Below are 20,363 nucleotides of genomic sequence, written 5' to 3' on the forward strand. Positions count from 1 at the left end.
TCATAGTTGCCGTGCATACTGTTTTCTGTCCCAAGCAGAAATATTTCAGGCAGAATAAAGCACCCAACAGAGGGCAGTACAATACTGCATTAACAATCATTTAGAAAGCTTCCCGTACTCTGGTGTGGTTCCAAGCCACCTCATTTCTCGAAGCAAGTGAACATATTTGCTATTAAACTTCTCTCAAGTGCTGACACATTGTTCAAAGTAGTGAATATTTATTGCCTGTGTATTAAAACTTTACAGGCCACGAGCACATCAAGCTGACGGCGATGAAACCATTGGACAACAAAGATTTTGCTTCCTGAATACTTTACGATGTATCTTATGGATTTTGGGCTGCTGATCTTGAAAATCATCATGAAATTTCCCCATCACACACAACTGTTTGAAATTGCCTATATGTGTTATTTCAATTCATAATTCAAGTCAGAAAAACTGATGTCAAGATTAAAGAAGGCACTTTTGTTGGTCTACCAATAGGTCTTTAATGACAAGCAATCCAAAGAACTTCTAATGGGACTGGAGAAAATCGCATGAAAGACATTCAAGAAAGTTGTTGAAAATTTTCTTGGTAACCACAGAGCACCAAACTAGGTGCAGTTGGTTGACAACATGCTTCAAGCATACAAAACCATGAAGTGCAACATGTCACTAAAGATTCATTTTCTGCGTTCCCATTTAGACTTCTTCCTTGCAAATCTGGGTGCTGTCAGTGACGAGCACGATGAAAGGTTTCACCAGGACATTGCAGTTATGAAGAAACGATATCAAGGCAACTGGAATCCATCAATGCTGGCTGATTATTGTTGGACACTTAGTGAGAAGCCTCAGACACTGAGTACAAATGAAAATCATCAACAAAACATTTTTAGCTCAGATGAACTACCGCAAAGCGTCAGCGCCATTATGCAATTAAACACATTGTATTCAATGAAAGTTAATTTCTTGTTTCTCCAATTCCTACATGATACAAGTAGTCTGAAATTATATGTGTTCAGCTTCAAGTGGTCTATTATAAATAAAGAAAAAAAATTCTGAGAAAGAAGCACTTCGGGAAATCGTTGTCTATTGATATCTCTCCTCCGCATAGTTTCCAGTTAACAACATCAAAAACACCTCTCTCAGCCCTTCTCTTAAGAGGTTATGTTTAGACAACTGTGAATTTTTTTTACAATGGGCAGTGAAGCTTTGTCATGAGACCATGATGGTGGGAAAGGGAAGGCTTGTGATGAATTGTCTCCATGCTTTCTGAAAGGGTGGAGGAGGAAGAAGAAAGATCAGTGATAGGGAGAGACCAAAGGCAGAACCTAACCCCGAGCGGATAATACAGGAACACACAAAAAATTGTCAGCACAGTATCCGTTACCAAGTGCAAGAGGCAATTGAAAGCTTTACACATCTTCACCCTTGCTATCAGTTCTTACTGAATTAAATATCATTTGCAAAGGACTTCACAAAAACGACTGTGGGGAATTAGGTCAGTGCCCATGTTTATCCCCCATGTGTACTGAGCTCTCTGAACCTGTGCAGGGGGTGTGGGGGGGGGGGGCTCAGAGAGCGTTGGACTCCAAGGTTTTTTGAGCACCTGAGTTGGTTAATTGTTGTTTAATGAGAGTTGATAATCATTATACTATAAGTGTATAGAATTCCTTGCTTTTTTCTTGAGCAACTTGCTCTTTGTAATGTGGTCTCCTGGTGCCCTCTGTTTAAACATCAAGTTTATTGTGATGCTTAGGGATTCTGTGTTACTTTTATTATTTAAGTGGATGCCCAATTGGTGCTAATTGCAGGGTCCTAGTTTTGAGAATGGTACGTCTCACGGTGTTGCTCAGTTGAGCCACCGATGTTCTGCTGGAATTCTTGAGTATAAATAAACTCTTGTTTCCACCTCTACATGAGAGTCTGTCCTTCCTCTGCACCTGACTTCAGTCATTCATCAGCTGACACCGTGACACCATCGGATGCGTTACTTAGGGGCACGGGAAAGTACATTCGAATTCTCAACTCATACTTGAACAGACAACTGTGCTTGTCCACTGTCAAAGTCAAAGTACATTTATTATGTCACCATCTACTACCTTCAGATTCATTTTCTTGCGGGCATTTACAGGAAAATAAAGAAATACGACAGAATTTATGAAAAGCTACACAAAGACAGACAATCAACCAACAACAAGAGAAAATCTGCAAATGCTGGAAATCCAGAGCAACACACACAAAATGAGGGAGGAACTCAACAGGCCAGACAGCAGCAAAGTACGTCAACTATATTTTTTTCCACAGATGCTGCCTGGCTTGCTGAGTTCCTCCAGCATTTTGTGTGTGTTGCTCGGACAATCAACCAATGTGCAAAAGAGGACAATCTCTGCAAGTAAAAAGAACCGAGAACATGAGATGTAAAGAGCCCTTGGAAACGAGCCTGTAGATCATAGAGTCTGTTCAGAGTTGAGGTGTGTGAAGTTATCAACGCCAGTTCCTTGAACCCGATGGTGTGGATCTTAAGGCACTTGTACTTCATTCCCAAAGGTAGCAGCAAGAAGAGATGGTGGGGGTCCTTGATGATGGATGCCATTTTTTTCTGACAGGTCTCTGTAAATGTGCTCCATGGTGGAGAGGACTTTGCCTGTGATGGACTGGGCTGTAACTACCTCTTTCTGTAGGTTTTTTCCATTCCTGGGCATTGGTGTTTCCGTACCGGGCCATAAGCAACCATCTAGGACACTCTCTACTGGGCACCTGTAGAAAGTTGGAGTATTGTTTGAATCTGATGCCACTGAAGCTGGGCTGAGAGGGTCGGTGCAGGTGATGGATACAGTAAGTGAGTTAGCTGGCTGGCTACACAGACAGATGGAAATTGCATAGCATCTATGTAGAGACCAAACAGTCAGTGATTTGGAGATTCTTCAGAACAGCTAGGAACAGAACTATTTCTAATTGCCAGGGGTTCATGTAGATAGAGAACAGTAGAGAGATGTATAGTACAGAAACAGGCCATTCAGCCCATCTGGTCAATGCCAACCATGGTGCCCATCTTCTGTTTTTAGATGGTGCTGGTGAAGCCTAGCGACTACTTATCAGTGGCAAACAAAACAAAGAATACAACTAAATACTTTAATAATCACACTTTTTCTGGTAAACGATCACTGCAAACCATGGAGAGGCAAGCAAAGGTGAGGCAGAGTTGGGGCAAGCGGAAGCGAGGCCCATCCACCGGAACTGAGAACATGAGATGAAGGGCCCTTGAAAGCAAATCCATGGGTTGTGGGAACATCTCAATGAGGGGGCAAGTGAGGACAAGTGAAGTTGTCCCCTTTGGTTCAATAGCTGAGGGGTAATTATTGTTCCTGAACTTGGTGGTGAGGGTCATGAGGATCCTGGACCTTCTTCCTGATGGCAGAAGCAAGAAGAGAGCTTGGCCTGGGCAGTGGGGAGTGGAGGAGGTGGGAGTCCCTGATGATTGATGCCGCTTTCCTGCGACTACACTTCATGCATTCAATTTTGCCATGCAACCAATCAGCAATGAGATTTCCTCCCCATGTCACAATTGAGTTTCCAAAGTGATGTTCAATCAGCTCATTGGTAATTATAGAAAGGCCAAGCATTCTGAGGACACATCACAATCAATAGCACACTAATGATGTCCCCTCGTATGGTGATGAAACGTTTGCAAGTAAATTGCCAGATTTGGAGAACTCAAACCAACCACATGGATAGGTCCATGGGTAGAAAGGGTATTGAGGGATGCAGATCCAAAATGGGCAAATGGGACTTGCTCAGGTGGGCACCTTGCTTAGCATGGTCAGGAAGGGCCAAAGGGTCTCTTACTGACATTGATGGGTCTGCTGTCACAAAGAGATTACAGCAATTAGGTTAAGGGTTCCAGAAACACTAATAGGTAATGCCTCCTTTGAACGAACGATTTCTGTCCTATGTTTGATCTTCAAATCTGTTTTCTGCGCATGCAGTATGTTTTTGGAAAAATTTGTTTTTGCCAGTTCCTGTCATACACTTCTTTAAGTATATCTCCTCCTGAAAATCTTAACATTTGCAAAACTAATTTTGTTTCTCGCACAGAGAGAGAGAGAGAAAAAGCAGGAATAAACTGTGCAATGTCAGCTGAAATTTTGTGCATCATCATCATCATGTGCCAAGTCGTGTGACATCATCATGTGCTATGTCATGTGACATCATCATTATTTGCCATGTCGTGTGACATGGATAATCATGCTCTTTCCATGAATATGATTGCTCTTAGCAAATTTTTCTAGTGTTTTGTCATTGCCATCTTCTGGGCAGTGTCTTTACGAGATGGGTGACCCCAGCCATTATTAATACTCTTCAGAGATTGTCTGCCTGGCGTCAGTGGTCATATAACCAGGACTTGTGACGTGCACCAGCTGCTCATACGATCATCCGCCACTGGTTCCCATGACTTCACATGACCCAAGCAGGCACTACACCTTGCCCAAGGGCGACCTGCAGGCTCAAGGAGGGATGGAGTGTCTTACACCTCCTTTGATGGAGACGTATCTCCACCCTGCCACTCAGAAATTTTGTACATGCTGACAAAATGTACAAAGAAACACACTGGATGGAAATTATAATTTGACAATAAATTCTATATTCACCATACGTGAAAGAGCTGTCCATTCAAATTAAATTGTAAGCAAGCCTGTACATTCAATGCTTTTAGAAGATCATAAGACCATAAAACATCGGAGCAGTACGAGGCTACTTGGCCCATCGAGTCTGCTCTGCCATTCCATCATGGCTGATTTATTATTCTCCTGCTTTCTCCCTGTAATCTTTGACACCCTTACTGATCCAGAACCGATCAACCTAAGCTTTAAAAATACCCTATTATTGCTCTCCACAGGTGTTGGTGGCAATGAATTCCACAGATTCACCACCCTCTGGCTAAAGAGTTCCTCCTATTTTGAGGCTGTACCCCCGGTCCAAGTCTGCCCCATTACAGGAAACATCCTCTCCACATCCGCTCTGTCTAGGCCTTTCAATATTTGGTAGGTTTCAATGAGATCCCCTCATATTTTTCCAGACTCCAACAGGTACAGATGCAGAGCCACCTCGCCTCACATGTTAACCCTTTCATTCCCAGGATCATTCTCTTGAACCTCTTCTGGACCTTCTCCAATGCCAGTGCATTCTTTCTTAGATAAGGGCCTAAAGCTGCTCACAGTATCACCGGTCGTTCTCTGCAGAAACCGCTACCCAACTCAATCATAGGAACAAGACTTGCAGAGTCTGCCCTGCCTTTAGGCATTTGAACTATTATCAACAGACCTTGATTTTATGATGAAGTATAAACGTCTCCCTGGGCTTGAACAGTTCAAACATTGGCCTGTTGGGTGTTGGCTTTTCCTTTTTTAATTCAGCCCTTTCACGTTTCTTGCTTTCTTTCCTGTTAGCAAACACATCTCAAGGTGTCTTGTTTTTACATTCTTTGATAATAAATGTACTAATAAATGAGTCTCAATTCTGAGAGTCTTGAATCTTGAAGAAACATTGGAGATCAATCAAAGCACAATGAAATGAAGCAAAACCCTCAAGAGTACAATCTGTACTGAAGCTCAAATGGAGAAATGGGATATTTTCAAAGTTCAAAGTAAATTTTATTATCAAAGTATAGATACAACCCTGAGATTTATTTTCATGCAGGAATACTCAATAAACCTCTAACAGAATAATGACCATAATAGAATCAATGAAAGACCACACCAACTTTGATGTTCAACCAGTGTCAAAAGACAACAAACTATGTGAATACAAAAAGAACAAATAATAATAATATTATTATTAATAATAATAATAATAAACAAGCAAGCAATAAATAACAAGAACATGAGTTGAAGAATATTTTGCACTTTGAATATTAGTATCTGTTGTATCTGATGGTCTGGCCATCCAGCTGTTTTTTGGAAGTCAAGAAAAAAGCACAAAGCTTGTTGGCTACAGCCACTCATTAAGTGTTATGCCAACTGGTGGAGTAGTGGCATCCTCAATGGATTTCAGGGCAAGTGGTCTCTGGTTTGAATCCAGCCAACTCCTTGCATGATTTCCATCCATGTTGGGTTGAGTGTCCAGCTAGCAACTCAGCCTCATAAAAACAGATAAATGTTAAAGAATTAGCAAGGTTACCACCCAATGTGCCGCAAGCCGTGGAAAGGAACAACAACTTATTACGCATTACCAGAACAAATGGCAAAGAAAGAAAGATAAGCCAAAGGACAAGGAAGTTGCGGTTATTTTGCATGAAAAACTTGCTCAATCTCGACAGATAACAGAACATCCCAGTGAGAAGAAATAACCCATGAAATAACGGGGTTCAGAGGCTGCAGAAAAACTTCTAGAAAAATATAGAATCAGCTACAAGTAATCAGCTAGCTATTTTTGTGTCGTCGGCTCTGCTATGTGCTGAACTGAGGCTGAGGCTTTGGGCCTGCTCCGGCCGCTCTGTGCTTTCTGTCTGAGGGCTCACTTTCATTCCAAATACGATCTGCTTACTTTTACCTTTTGCACGATTTGTGTTTGTTTTACACTGCACATTGGGTTCTTCGGGTTTCTGGTTTCGTGGCTGCCTGTAAAGAGACAAATGTCAAGGTTGGAGTACAAGTCTTATGAAGCAAGGTTAGCAGAGCTGGGATTTTTCTCTTTGGAGCGTAGAAGGATGAGAGAGGACTGGTTAGAGGTCTACAAGATTATGAGAGACATAGATAGGGTGGATAGTCAGTACCTGTTTCCCAGGGCACCAATAGCAAACACCAGAGGGCATATGTACAAAGTTAAGGGAGGGAAGTTTAAGGGTAAGTTTTTTTTACAGAGGGTTGTGGGTGCCTGGAAAGACTTGCCAGGGATGGTGGTGGAGGCTAAAACATTAGGGGTATTTAAGAGCCTCTTGGACAGGCACATGGATGAAAGAAAAATAGAGGGTTATGGGGTAGTGTGGGCTTAGTACTTTTTTTAAAGGATTATATGGGTCGGCACAACATCGAGGGCTGAAGGGCCCGTACTGTGCTGTAGTGTTCTAGTGTTCTAGTGTTGTAATATGTATATATACATTGTACATTTTATGAAACTCAGAAGTGACAGTGTACTTTGAACTTTGAGTCTAGGTAGGACCAGAGAGCTCAGCTTGAGAATAGAGGGACATCCATTTAGAACCGAGATGAAGAGGATTTTTTTTTAGCTGGTGAATGGTGAACCTTACAGATAGAGAGGCATCTCCACTCTGCCACGTGCATACAACAGCTCACCATCCATCAATAAACCACGATTAATGTAACAATAGATGAGAAACTTGTAAATCCAACACTGTCCCGAATTGCCAGGATTTTCCGTCGGGTCCTTTGTTCTACCACAGCCTCCAGTGTGACTCCTATAACAGAGCCAGTTTATTGAGCCTGCTGGCATCACCCGTGTTGCCACCCTTGGCACCACTGCGTAGAAGATTGTGCTGGTGACAACAGACTGGTTGGAAGGGAGGGAGCCAATGCAGTCCCGTGTGGGGCTCCAGAGCTCCATGTCCGACACACAGCTCAGTCAGTTCACTGAGCCCTGGCGCTTCCCCAGGACCGCACCCAGCACCCATTGCTGCTGGATTCAGATGAAACTGAATCATCAAGTCTGCGGATGTCACGGCGGTGCGTGGCCTCATCGACAAGACGGCGCACGGAGGGGAGATAGAGCGCAGGATAGAACGGCGCAAGAACAACAACAGAAGCCCCAACGTGGACAAGACCTAAGAAACAAATGTGGAGTTTAGGAAGGTGCAGGCTGAGCACTCCTCACTGCACATACACATGGCTCCTCCGAGAAGAGAGTTAGGAGCATCCAAGTTTCTGGGAGTTAACATAACGGACGATCTCACCTTGTCCCTCAACACAACCCCTCTGGTTCACTTCCAGAGGAGACTGAGGTGAGAGATGTTCCACCTCCCCTCATTTTGCAGGGGCCCCATCGAGAGTGTCCTGACCTGCCGCATCGCGCCCTCTGGTACAGGAATTGCAGGGCATCTGACCACGAGTTCCTGCTGAGAAGATCATCGGGGTCTCTCTTCCACTCATCAGAGATAGTTATCAGGAGCGCTGCCTGTGCAGGGCCCATAGCATTGTCAATGATCCCACCCATCCAGCCAGCAATCTCTTTGACCCCCCCCCCCCCATCATCAGAGAGGAGGTACATGAGGACAAGAACTGTTCGACTGAAAAACAGCTTCTTCCCGCAGGCTGTTCGACTACTGAACTCCCGGCCACCACCCAGGGGTCACGAAGCGCCAGTGACGTTATACTGTTTGCTTTTTACCTTGTGTCATAAATGCACCTCATTATTTGTTAATTTATTTGTGGTAATTTTACCTCTTGTGTGCGCGCTTTTCTGTTGTGTTGTGCACTTTGGTCCGGAGGCTGAACGGCAATAAACTGAATTTGAACTTGGCTGCATCCTCTCGGTGTGGGAGGGAAGGGGTAGGGCTGGTTTAGCTTGTTGTGCTCTGTATTGTTCTGCCGAGCACTGTGGCTAAGTTAAAGTGCGCGCGGTGAAAACTTCCCATCACATCCCTGCGACGTGTTGCAAACGGACCGTTTCACTGGATGCTTCGATGTACGGGTGAGAAATAAATTAATCTGAATCTCAACACGAGTGAATCTGCAGATGCTCTCTCCATTAGTGACTGTGCTCCCAGCAGCAATGGGCGCAACCCTATCCTCCCCCTCAGCTCCTCGCCACCTCTTTACGCTCATTAACATCTGACCCTTGGATCGGACATTATACAGCGAGTCAATTACTTTTTCTTCAGTCTCTGGGGCTTAGTAAGACATTCCCTATATGAATATAAACGTGCGTAGAATTTTTTTTTTCCATAACGAGTATTTATTTCCTTGTATCCACTTGCTACTACAAAACTCTGGCATTCTGTAGCACAGTGAGAGACGGCGTCGGTGGCTCGCTGTAGACAATCGTTGGGGTATTTTTGATGTTATTAATTAAAATAAAATGATTTGCAACTACAACTTCAATTCAAATAACACCATGGTCATTAATCCCCTGCTTTATGATTTCGATTGCATTTTAGTTACCGTTCCTCCAGCGAAGCAGCCAGCATGTGTATTTTAGTTTACATCGTAAACCTCATTCGTTCATTACGTGCCGTGTCGTATGACGCAGGCGATCGTGATCTTTCCATGACCACGATTGTTCTCAGCAACTTGTTCTACGGAAGTGGTTTGCCATTGTCTCCTTCTGGGCAGTGTCTTTTCAAGACGGGTGACCCCAGCCGTTATCAATACTCTTCAGAGATTGTCTGCCTGGTGTCAGTGGTCACATAACCAGGACTTGTGATGTGCACCAGCTGCTCACACGACCATCCACCACCTGCTCCCATGGTTTCACGTGACCCTGATCGGTGCGGGGGGGGGGGGGGGGCAGGAGGGGACTAAGTAGGTGCCACACCTTGCCCGAGGGTGACCTGCAGGCTAGCGAAGGGAAGGAGCGCCTTACACCTCCTTTGGTGGAGACACGTCTCCATCCTGTCGCCCAAAGAACCTATTGTCTCGCGTAAAGTATACCCAAAGACTTGTCTGCCACAGCTGTGGCCTTACACCTCCACCCTGCCATCTGAAGGCTGCCTGTGTTTAAATAATCAGTGTGGTATTTGCAGGAATTTTATTTCAAGGTAGTGAATGTGAAACTTGCTCACCATTTTAGCCTGGGATTAAGCTGCTCCTGAGGGGTCATGGTTCCACTGAGTTTCCTGATTTTGACCCAAGAAGAACATGGTGACCTGCTTCAATGACTGTCATCCAGTAGCACTTACATCCACGGTGATGAAGTGTTTTGAGATGCTGGTGATGAAACACATCAATTCCTGCTTGACAAGCGACTTGGATCTGCTCCAATTTGCTTACGGCACAACAGGTCCACAGCAGATATCACTCATTAGCTCCAAACTCAACCCTGGAACATCTGGACAGCAAAGATGCACACATCAGGATGCTCATTATTGACTATAGCTTGGCATTCAATACCACCATCCTCTCAAAACTAATCAATGTGTTGACTTTTGCAGTTTGGTTGTTTCTCAGTCCTGTTGGGTCTGGTTTCATTGTTTCTATTATGGTTCTCAGATTCACTGAGTATGCCTGCAGGAGAACAAATCTCAGGGTCATATATGGTGACATATATATACTTTAATTAATACATTTACATAAACTTATTCAAAAACAACACTTTGATCTTTACAAGTGTCAGCTGCTATATTTAGAAAGCTGAGCTTGGCAAAAATCAGGGCCCCCTGGCCCAGGACACTGAATATCCACCACACTTGCAGCAGTACTCCTTCCAGATGTACCCAATGGTGTGAGGGCTTCTCCTGTGATGGACTGTGCTGTATCCACTATTTCATTTTACAAATGGTCAAGCTTCCTATTTTCACAGAGAGCTGTTTAATCTTGCCAAATTTCAATCTACATTACAGCTGTCTTCATTACATCCAAAATTGTCCAAGTAGAGCCAAGTTTTAGGGTTACATTTAAAGTTCAAAGTAAAATGTATTATCAGAGTACATATATGACATCACCTTCAGCTCTTGAGATCCTCATTCCATGAATCCAGTACTGTATACAGTAAAGTACAAAGTACATTTTATTATTAGAGTATATATTTGTCCCCAGTTACAACCCTAAAATTCATTTTCCTGTGGGCATACTCAGCAAATCGATAACAGGAGTATTGAGAGATCAACCAGAGTGCAGAAGACAACAAACTGCGCAAATGCAAATATAAATAAATAACAATAAATAACTAGAACATGGGATAATGAGATATAAGCCCTTAAACAGATCATTGGCTGTGGAAGCATCTCAATTAATGGTAAGTGAATGTAGCTATCCCCTTTTGTTCAAGGGCCAGATGGTTGAGGGATGGTACTTGTTCTTGAACCTGGTGATGTGCGTCCTGAGGCACTTGTACCTTCTACCTGATGGCAGCAGTGGGAAGAGAGCTTGACCTGGGTGATGGGGGTTCCTGATGATGGATGCTGCTTTCCTGTGACAGTGTTTCATGTAGATGTGTGGGGAGGGCTTTACCTGTGATGTACTGGGCTGAATCCACTATTTGTGGGATGTTCCATTCAAAGGAGTTGATGTTCCCATATCAGACTGTAATGCAGCCAATGGATTTGCCAAGCTAAAACAATTAATGAAATGTTCCTCCAGGCTTATGTTTGGTGTTCTGATTAATGTATACTTCTATCCTTCTGAGGATCTACCCTGGGCTCAACATATTGATGCAGCTACAAAGAAGGCACATCAGCAGCTATACTTCATTAGGAGTTTAAGGAGATTTGGTATGTCACCAAAGAGATTCACAAATTTCTACAGATGTACCACGGAGAGCATTCTGACTGGCTGCATCACCGTCTGGTATGGGGTGTGGCTACTGCACAGGATTGAAATAAGCTATAGAAAGTTGTAAACTCAGTCAGCTCCATCATGGGCACTAACCTCTGTAGTATCCAAGACGTCTTCAAGGAGCGATGCCTCAAAAAGGCAGCGTCCATCATTAAGGACCCCCATCACACAGGTCATGCCCTCTTCTCATTGCTACTATCAGGAGAAAGGTACACACTCAACAATTCAGGAACAGCTTCTTCCTCTCCACCATCGATTTCTGAATGGACATTGAACCCATGAACACTACCTCACTTTTTTCCTTCTCTTTTTGCACTAATTATTTACTTTAAGTAATACTGAAATTTACAGTTTTTATTGTTATGTATTGCGATGTACAGCTATCACAAACAGCAAATTTCATGACATATGCTGGTGGTATTAAACTTCAACTTGAACTTAGTTCTTTCTCCTCCCATTCTGCCTGACTAGGGTGGACTAGAAGAGTGAATTACCAGGGTAGGAGGGATCCTTGATTGTGGAGACATCAAAAAGCACACCTGCTGGAAATCTGGAGAAACAGCCAAGATGCTGCAGGAACTCAATGGGTCAGGCAGTATCTGTGGAAGGGGACAAAGAGAAGACCCTTATATGGGTTGAAGCCCTTCCTGGGGTTGTGGTGGGAGGATGGGAGATCACAGAGTCATTGAGAAGTCTCGCACAGAAACAAGCCAAACCATTTAAACTGCCTACAACCACTGACCTGCACCGAGACCATAAGCCTCCATACCCCTACCATCTATGTACCGATCCAAACTGCTGAAATTGAGCTCTCATGCACCACTTGTGTTGGTATCTCGTTCCACACTCTCACCACCCTCTGTGTGATGAAGTTTCCCCTCATGTTTCCTTTAAACTTTTCAGCTTCCACCCAACCTCAGTGGAAAAAGCCTGCTTGCATTTACCCTATCTATACCCCTCATAATTTTGTATATTTTTATCAAATCTCCACTCAATCTTCTACATTCCAAGGAATAAAGTCCTAACCTATTCAATCTTTCTTTATAACTCAGGTCATCCAGTTCTGGCGACATGTAAATTTTCTCTGTAGTCTTTCAATTTTATTTACATTTTTCCTGTAGGTAGCTGACCAAGACGGCAAACAATATTCCAAATTAGGCCTCACCAATATCTTATACAACTTCAACATAACATCCCACCTCCTGTGTGCAATGTATTGATTCATGAAGGCCAATGTACCAAAAGCTTTCTTTCCAACCCTATCAACCTGTGACGCCACTTCCAATGAATTGTGGACCGTATTCCCGGATCCCTTTGTTCTACCCGGTGCCGGTTCTACCCGGTGCCGGTTCTACCCGGCACCTCTCCCCGGTGCTCTACCGTTCACTGTGTAAGACCTACACTGGTCGGTCCTATCGAAGTGCAATACCTCACGTTTGTCTGCATTGAATTACATCTACCATTTTTCATCTGGCCCGGATCGCGCTGAAAGCCACGATCCTCTTCCTTGCGGTCCGCTGCACCCCTAATCTCAGTGTCACATGCAAACTCACTGATTCACTTACCCACAATATCATCCAAAATGTTAGAGGAACTCAACAGACAAGGCTGCATCAATGGAAAAGAGTAAACAGCTGACGCTTTGGGCTGAGCTACTTCAGAACTCCCTCCGCCCGACTGTTCACTCTTTTCCACAGATGCTGCCTGCCCTGGTGAGTTCCTCCAGCATTTTGTGTGTTGCTTTGGATTTCCAGCATCTGCAGTCAATTGAGACACGATCATCCAGATCGTTGATATAGATGACAAATCACTCGGGTCTTCCAGACCCGGCAAGACCCTTGTGAATTTTCTCTGTACTCTTTCTTTCCACCTTATTTACATCTTTCCTGTGAGTAGGCGACCAACACGGCACACAATGCCGGCTACATCCCCCCGGCGTTTCAGTGTCAGACAGGTGCCACGGGGAGTGAGTGGCTGGGCAGTGGGGAATGGGGTCAACTGGAGTGAGTTTTCCCCGCAAAGAAATTGTCGCAGGAAGTCTCTCCCCGCCCGGCTGGGACCCTCAATTAACAGCAGCTCACAGCCGTAAACAGTAAGCTGGAAGTCTTGCTTCTTGCTTCCAGGGTCAGCCCCAACTTCTGCTGTAGTCTTTCGTGACCATTTTCATTTCCTGTGCGATTGCGTTTCCTTCCCCCGACACTGACATTATCGGACCACTTATACCTTATCCCGGTCTCTCTGATCGGCCGTCTTCCCGGAGAGCAGCCGAGCTCCGGGCAATCGGAGGCGGTTTCCAGCCGCCTCGGGTCTGGGTCTGACGGTTCGGAGATCAGGGTTCGGCCGGGCGGAGGGAGGTTCGCCCCGCTCGGGGATACCCGCTGCCGCGGCGTGGGTGGATATTGTCCCGGGATGATTTCTGGTTCGCTTTCGGCGACGAGCAAAGGCGGTGCGTGAAGCTCCGGGGCTGCGACTGAGTGCGAAGAGGAGGTACCGCCGCCGCTCGGTGCCCGGGGAGCTGCCGGCGCCGCCCGTCCACCCGCAGGTAAGCGAGGGGCCGGCTGGGCGCCGGGTCTGGGGTATGAACCGAGCCGGGGTCGGGTGCGCCGGCAGGCCGAGGCTGTGGGAGCCGGCCTCATCCCCTCGCCGGGCGGCGGGAGGAACGGACACGGGCTGCGGAGGGAATGGGCGCCCGGTGCCTGGGCGCTTGAGGGAACCCGACGCTCTCCCGGTGTGGCCGGCTTCGAGCAGGTGGCTGGTGGGCAGGGAGACGGAGTCCCCGGGAGGGTGAAGGGACGCGGTCGGTACCCGGTCCCAGTGGGTGGACGGAATGGGCGCCCACGTCCACCTGGCCCTCCGTTACCCGCGGGTGATTTAAAAGCAGAACCCGCTGCCCCCGGGGGTGGTGCGTGACCCGTCTCTCAGTTCCCGTACCGTGGGGGTTGCGCCGCGAAGGTGGCGAGCCCCCGCCTCATCGCGAGTTTTCAGCTCTCACGCCGCGGATCGCATCGATTGCGGAGTTTGTGCGGCATCGATGGCAGGTCCACAACACCTGGCTTTGCACGGCAGGATCCCACCAAACGGCCTGCTCTGCCGTGAGAGGAGGATACTGGTCGCACCATGTATTCCAGGCGTTCCCAACCATTGTTATGCCACGGACCCCTGCCGTTATCCGAGGGGTCCGTTGCCCCCAGGTTGGGAATCCTGGATTAGTCCCGCCGCCTGTCTAACCCACCGAATTATACCAACAGCACTTGCTTAGGGATGCGATAGGTATCCCGCCTGGTCACAGGGAGGACGAGAAACCTCCACAGGGGTGGGGTCTGATGTGGGGATCGAACTTGCTTCTCCGGAATCCTTAGACGTCACTCTGTCCTCTGCAGCTCTGGGAAGATCCCTGGACTCAGGTTGTCTTGCTTCCATTCCAGTTTGGTGGGCAGGGACACAATATGCCAGGGAGCTGGGAGTTGGTCTGCTCCCCCTCCCTGTTTTCCTTTGCCCCTGGCATAGAGATTTCATGTCCTTGGTGCATTTCTAGATGCCCCCTCCCAGTTCAGTGTAATCCTGGGCCCCTCTTCTCCTGCTGAGTTGTTTCTGGGATGGTGCCAAGTATCCAGGTTTGAAATTGAGATCCCAGTGCTCTCTGTGCGGAGTTTGCATGCTCTCCCTGTGACCACGTGAGATTCCTCCACATCCTAGAGACATCCTGGCCCATTTGTTGGCTACTGTTATTCACCTCATTGCACAGCAAATCCAAGAGTAATTGACAGACGTAGAAAATATCATAGCATTGAAAGGAAGTGAGGTGAAGGGAAATGGGGCTGGCATGGACCTGATGGGCTCAATGGCCTCGTGTGTTATAGCTACAAGATGTGATGTAACAATTTCAAAGAGGACTTTAAGAATGTTTCAAGATGTATGTTCCTTGTCCTTCTGGAAATCTTTTGGTGGAGTTTAAGGCAGGAGGTCTGTTCAGAATTGTGGATGATGAGACCTGCTCATGAGAGTAGGTTAAGATGAAGAGAGTTGGAAAGCACAGTAACAGGCCTGTGGACCTTGTCACCCATCTGCCCTATGCTATTTACCTCCATTAAACCCATCAACGCCTTGCCTATTTAACTGCATGTCCAAATATCACTCAAATATCGTGGCTGCAATCTCCAGCTTGCTTCCTCTCAGTTGAAGCCCGTTCCCTCTTGTTTATGCTGTCCATTCCATCGAGGGAAAATGACTATCTACCTTCCATAGTCTCCTACAGTTTTATGTTGTACGGCACGGTGGTGTAGTGGTTAGCACAACGCTTTACGGTACCGGCGCCCCGGGTTCAATTCCCACCGCTGCCTGTAAGGAGTTTGTTTGTTGTCCCGGTGAACACATGGGTTTCCATGAGTGCTCCAGTTTCCTCCCTCAGTCCAACGACTGACTGGTTAATTGGTCATTGTGAACTGTCCCATAACTAGGCTAGGGTTAAATCAGGGGAATTCTGGGTGATGTGGCTCGGAGAGCTGGGAGGGTCTACTCTATCTCAATAATTAAATACATATTTGGGGTCTTGCTCTTCAAAGATTTTCACCACCTTCAGATTTGGGAACAACGGTACTGGAGCTGACTTTTATCGATGTCTCCCTCCATTAATTGGTGCCTCCTGAGGGATGGCCACTGCGCCCGGTTTCTCAGAATGGTAATTGTTCTGCGGGAGGAGCAGGTCGGTTGAGCACCTGCCGACGTTGAAAGAACACGGTGCAGGGTTCTCCCGCTGCTGGAGAGGGAGGGGGCTGAGTTGTGTGAGGAAGACCCTCGATTATTGTAGGAGTGAACTCGCCCAGGGGGCCACATGAGTGGTAGCTGTGGTACTGTGGAACAGAACACTGTGCCTCTCAGACACCAAAGATCCCAAGCCCCATTGACTATGCACTCTGCCTCACTTCATCTCAGCCCTGAAGCTGTCAGATGCTTTAACACATTTCTGGTTTTGCATTATCTCACTTCTGACAGGATGCTCCGACACTTCCTGCAATTCACTGGAATCAAACAATGCATCAGCCTAACTCCCACCCCTCCTCCTCTGCAATTAGCGTCCGACCCGCCGTGGCGCATCGCCTGCTTCCTGAAGGTAGTGATGCATCTCACTTCATCCAAGGGAAAGTAAACAGCAGAGTTCATATCTTATGCAACACAAACCCATGTGAGTGAAGGCAGCAGTTAAGCAAGATAATAGTTATTACTTTTTTGAGATGCAGTACGGTAGCAAGGCTCTTCTGGACCAACCATCCCAGGATTCCCTTCTACACCCATGTGACCAATTAGCCTACCAACTCGTACGTGTTTGGATTGTGGGAGGAAAGTGGAGCACCTGGAGGAAACACACTGTCATGGGGAGAACGTACAAACTCCTTAAAGGCAGCAGTGGGAATTGAACCTGGGTCGCTGGTACTGTGAAGTATTGTGCTGACCACTATGTTACCGAGCCTCCTATAAGACCATAAAATATAGGAGAATAATTAGGCCATTTGGCCCATCGAGTCTGCTCTGTCATTTCAACATGGTTGATCCATTTTCCCTCTCAGCCCCAATCTCCTGCCTTCTCCCCGTATCCCTTCTTGACCAATAAAGAAGGAATTAGCTTCTGACATAAATATCCCCAGTGACCTGGCCTTTACAGCGGCCTGTGCAAATGAATTCCACGAATTCACCACTCTCTGGCTAAAGAAACTCCTTCCCATCTCCATCCTAAATGGACGTCACTCTATTCTGAGGTGTGCCTCTGGTCTTAGAGTCTCCCACCATAGGAAACATCCTCTCCACATCCACTCTATTTGTGTCCTCTGGTCCTAGACTCCCCCACCATAGGAAACATCCTCTCCACATCCACTCTATTTGTGTCCTCTGGTCCTAGACTCCCCCACTATAGGAAACATCCTCTCCACATCCACTCTGTCGTGTCCTCTGGTCCTAGACTCCCCCACTATAGGAAACATCCTCTCCACATCCACTCTGTCGTGTCCTCTGGTCCTAGAACCCCTCACTACAGGAAACATCCTCTCCACATCCACTCTATCTGTGTCCTCTGGTCCTAGACTCCCCCACCATAGGAAACATCCTCTCCACATCCACTCTATCTGTCCCCTCTGGTCCTAGACTCCCCCACCATAGGAAACATCCTCTCCACATCCACTCTATTTGTGTCCTCTGGTCCTAGACTCCCCTACTATAGGAAACATCCTCTCCACATCCACTCTATTTGTGTCCTCTGGTCCTAGACTCCCCCACCACAGGAAACATCCTCTCCACATCCACTCTATCTGTGTCCTCTGGTCCTAGACTCCCCCACTATAGGAAACATCCTCTCCACATCCACTCTATCTGTGTCCTCTGGTCCTAGACTCCCCCACTACAGGAAACATCCTCTCCACATCCACTCTATCTGTGTCCTCTGGTCCTAGACTCCCCCACCATCGGAAAGATCCTCTCCACATTCACTCTATCTGTGTCCTCTGGTCCTAGACTCCCCCACTACAGGAAACATCCTCTCCACATCCACTCTATCTGTGTCCTCTGGTCCTAGACTCCCCCACTACAGGAAACATCCTCTCCACATCCACTCTATCTGTGTCCTCTGGTCCTAGACTCCCCCACTACAGGAAACATCCTCTCCACATCCACTCTATCTGTGTCCTCTGGTCCTAGACTCCCCCACTATTGGAAAGATCCTCTCCACATTCACTCTATCAAGCCCTTTCAACATCCAATAAGTGAGTCACCCCTCATTCTTCTGAATTCCAGTGACTTCAGGGCCAGAGTCATCAAATGATAAGTCTTTCAATCCTGGTACTATGTTTGTGAACCTGCTTTAAAACCTTTCCCAAAATCAGCACATCCTTTTTAGAGAAGGGACCAAAACTGCTCACAATACTCCAAGTGAGTCCTCACCAGTGCCTTATAAAGCCTCAACATTACATCCTTGCTTTTATATTCGAGCCCTCTTGAAACGAATGCCAACATTGCATTTGCCTTCCTCTCCACCAACTTGACCTGCAAATTAACCTTTAGGGAATCCTGCACCAGGACTCCCAAGTCCCCTTGCCCCTCAGATTTTTTGAACTCTCTCTCCATTTAGAAAACCTTTCATTTCTTCTACCAAAGTTCATGATGACACACTTTCTAACACTGTATTCCATCTGCCATTTCTTTGCCCATTCTCCTCATCTGCCTAAGTCCTTCTTTAGCCTCTCTAATTCCTCCAAACTACCTGCCCCTCCACCTATCTTCATATTGTCCTCAAACTTGGCCACAAAGCCGTCAATTCCGTCATCCAAATGAGGTCAGGGAAAGGGAAGATTCTGAGGGAAATGAGTGAAATGTGTTCAGTTGGTAGCAGCTTTGGAGGTTCAATGGCTGGCATGGACTAGTTGGGTAGGAAACATGTTTCCATATTCTATGACTATGAGTGGGTGAGCGGATAGGTAGCAGCTGTTACATAATGTGGATAAGTGTAAAGCCATCTACTTTGGTAGGAAGAACAGAAGATAGATTTGGAAATGTTGATGTGGATGTCTGAGAAGGCAAACTCAAGGGTGTTTCTCGACAATTATACAGAACCAGGTTTCTGTCTCTTACCTCAGAAAAAGATGCAGTGGACACCAGGGGGGTAAAGAAATGTTTTCGAGATAGCTGTATATGAAGTGATATGAGGAGAGAAAGGGGATATGGAAGCAAACAGAAACGTTTGGATTACACAGTTGGTCTGTGGGAAGAGTAAACACCCCCTGCTTTGGGCCGGAGACCTTTCATCCGAGCTGGGAATCGAGTGGAGAGATCTGAGAGCCACCATGAAGTGCAAAACATGAAATATATCAACATAAAATATTATCTGGAGTTGAGTTATGACAGATCAGGCGATGGATAACTGTGCGTAAGACCTTTCACAGGTGACGGCACGGTAGCGTAACACCATTACATCACCAGTGATGCAGTTCGATGCCCGCCGCTGTCCGTAACGTGTTTGTACGTTCTTGCCGTGATTGCTCAGGACCTCCTACATTCCAGACATGTACGGGTTAGTAGAGTCCTGATGGAGGGTCTCAGCCCGAACTGTCGACTGCTTACTCTTTTCCACAGATGCTGCCTGGCCTGCTGAGTTCCTCCAGCATTTTGTGTGTGTTGCTCTGGATTTCCGGCATCTGCAAACTCTTGATTGTGATTGGGTTAGTAGGTTAATTGGTCACATGGTATAATTGGGCGGTACTGGTTCGCTGGGCCAGAAGGGGCCTGTTACGGTGCCATATCTCAAACTAAAAAATAAATTAATCAACCAATACATTCATGTTTTTGAAGCCTCCGTCGGTCAGGGTCGACCATGGACATTTCAGCCTAGCTGTCCAGCTACGCAAGTCAGGGCAGTGCGATACGGAGAGCGAGCTGTTGTCCACGTAGCAGGCTCCCCTCTCCACGCAGCTGATGAATCCAAAGAAACGGCAGAGACTGATGCAGTTTGGTACCAGCGGCGTCGCAGGAGTTGCCAGTCAGCGTTGAGCTCAAAGTGGGACTGCCTTCGCTCTGAATTTTTCCCTTGGGGTAAACTCCTGAAGCCTTCTGCATGGGTGGGTGAAGCTGCAAGGCAGCAGAGGTCTGAGATCAGTTCTCCTTCTCCTAGGTGAGCTGCCAACGACGGCTGATGAGCCCCATCTGCCCGAAGCGACTGATTTTAAGGTGTCAGTAACCCACCTTTTCCCCTTCTCCTGTCAGTAGAAGCGGTCCCACTGAGCTCAGTAGCTCAGCCGCACGTGACGGTCAGGAGCTGGACTTGGTTGTCAGAGGCTATTTGAGATGTACGCCATTGGGAGCATTCAATAGGTAGTGGGAGCTTTCCTCACTAACCCACCATCCCAGACCCCCTAGGACAACCTTAAGTAAATAAATATTACGTTCTTACTGCCCGTT

At 46.6% G+C, this 20,363-nt stretch overlaps 1 protein-coding gene and 1 long non-coding RNA gene across 3 annotated transcripts in view; one reads left to right on the forward strand and one right to left on the reverse strand.

Annotated features, from left to right (window-relative positions):
- Positions 1-5,794: 5,794 nt before the first annotated feature.
- On the reverse strand, positions 5,795-14,508 carry LOC132380412 (uncharacterized). The gene is made up of 4 exons (XR_009507753.1): positions 14,358-14,508; positions 11,921-12,025; positions 9,716-9,981; positions 5,795-6,599 (listed from the first exon to the last, which is right to left on the reverse strand). It is a non-coding gene; the product is annotated as an uncharacterized LOC132380412 (long non-coding RNA).
- LOC132380411 (tyrosine-protein kinase Fyn-like) overlaps positions 13,391-20,363 on the forward strand; it is a 300,099-nt gene continuing 293,126 nt past the window's right edge. For both annotated transcript variants that reach the window (XM_059949171.1, XM_059949173.1), the window contains exon 1: positions 13,391-13,968. The gene's annotated coding sequence lies outside the window, so the exon portion shown is untranslated. The remainder of the gene's footprint in view (positions 13,969-20,363) is intronic.

Source organism: Hypanus sabinus, chromosome 24 (genome assembly GCF_030144855.1).
Source record: "Hypanus sabinus isolate sHypSab1 chromosome 24, sHypSab1.hap1, whole genome shotgun sequence".
Classification (NCBI taxonomy): Eukaryota; Metazoa; Chordata; class Chondrichthyes; order Myliobatiformes; family Dasyatidae; genus Hypanus; species Hypanus sabinus.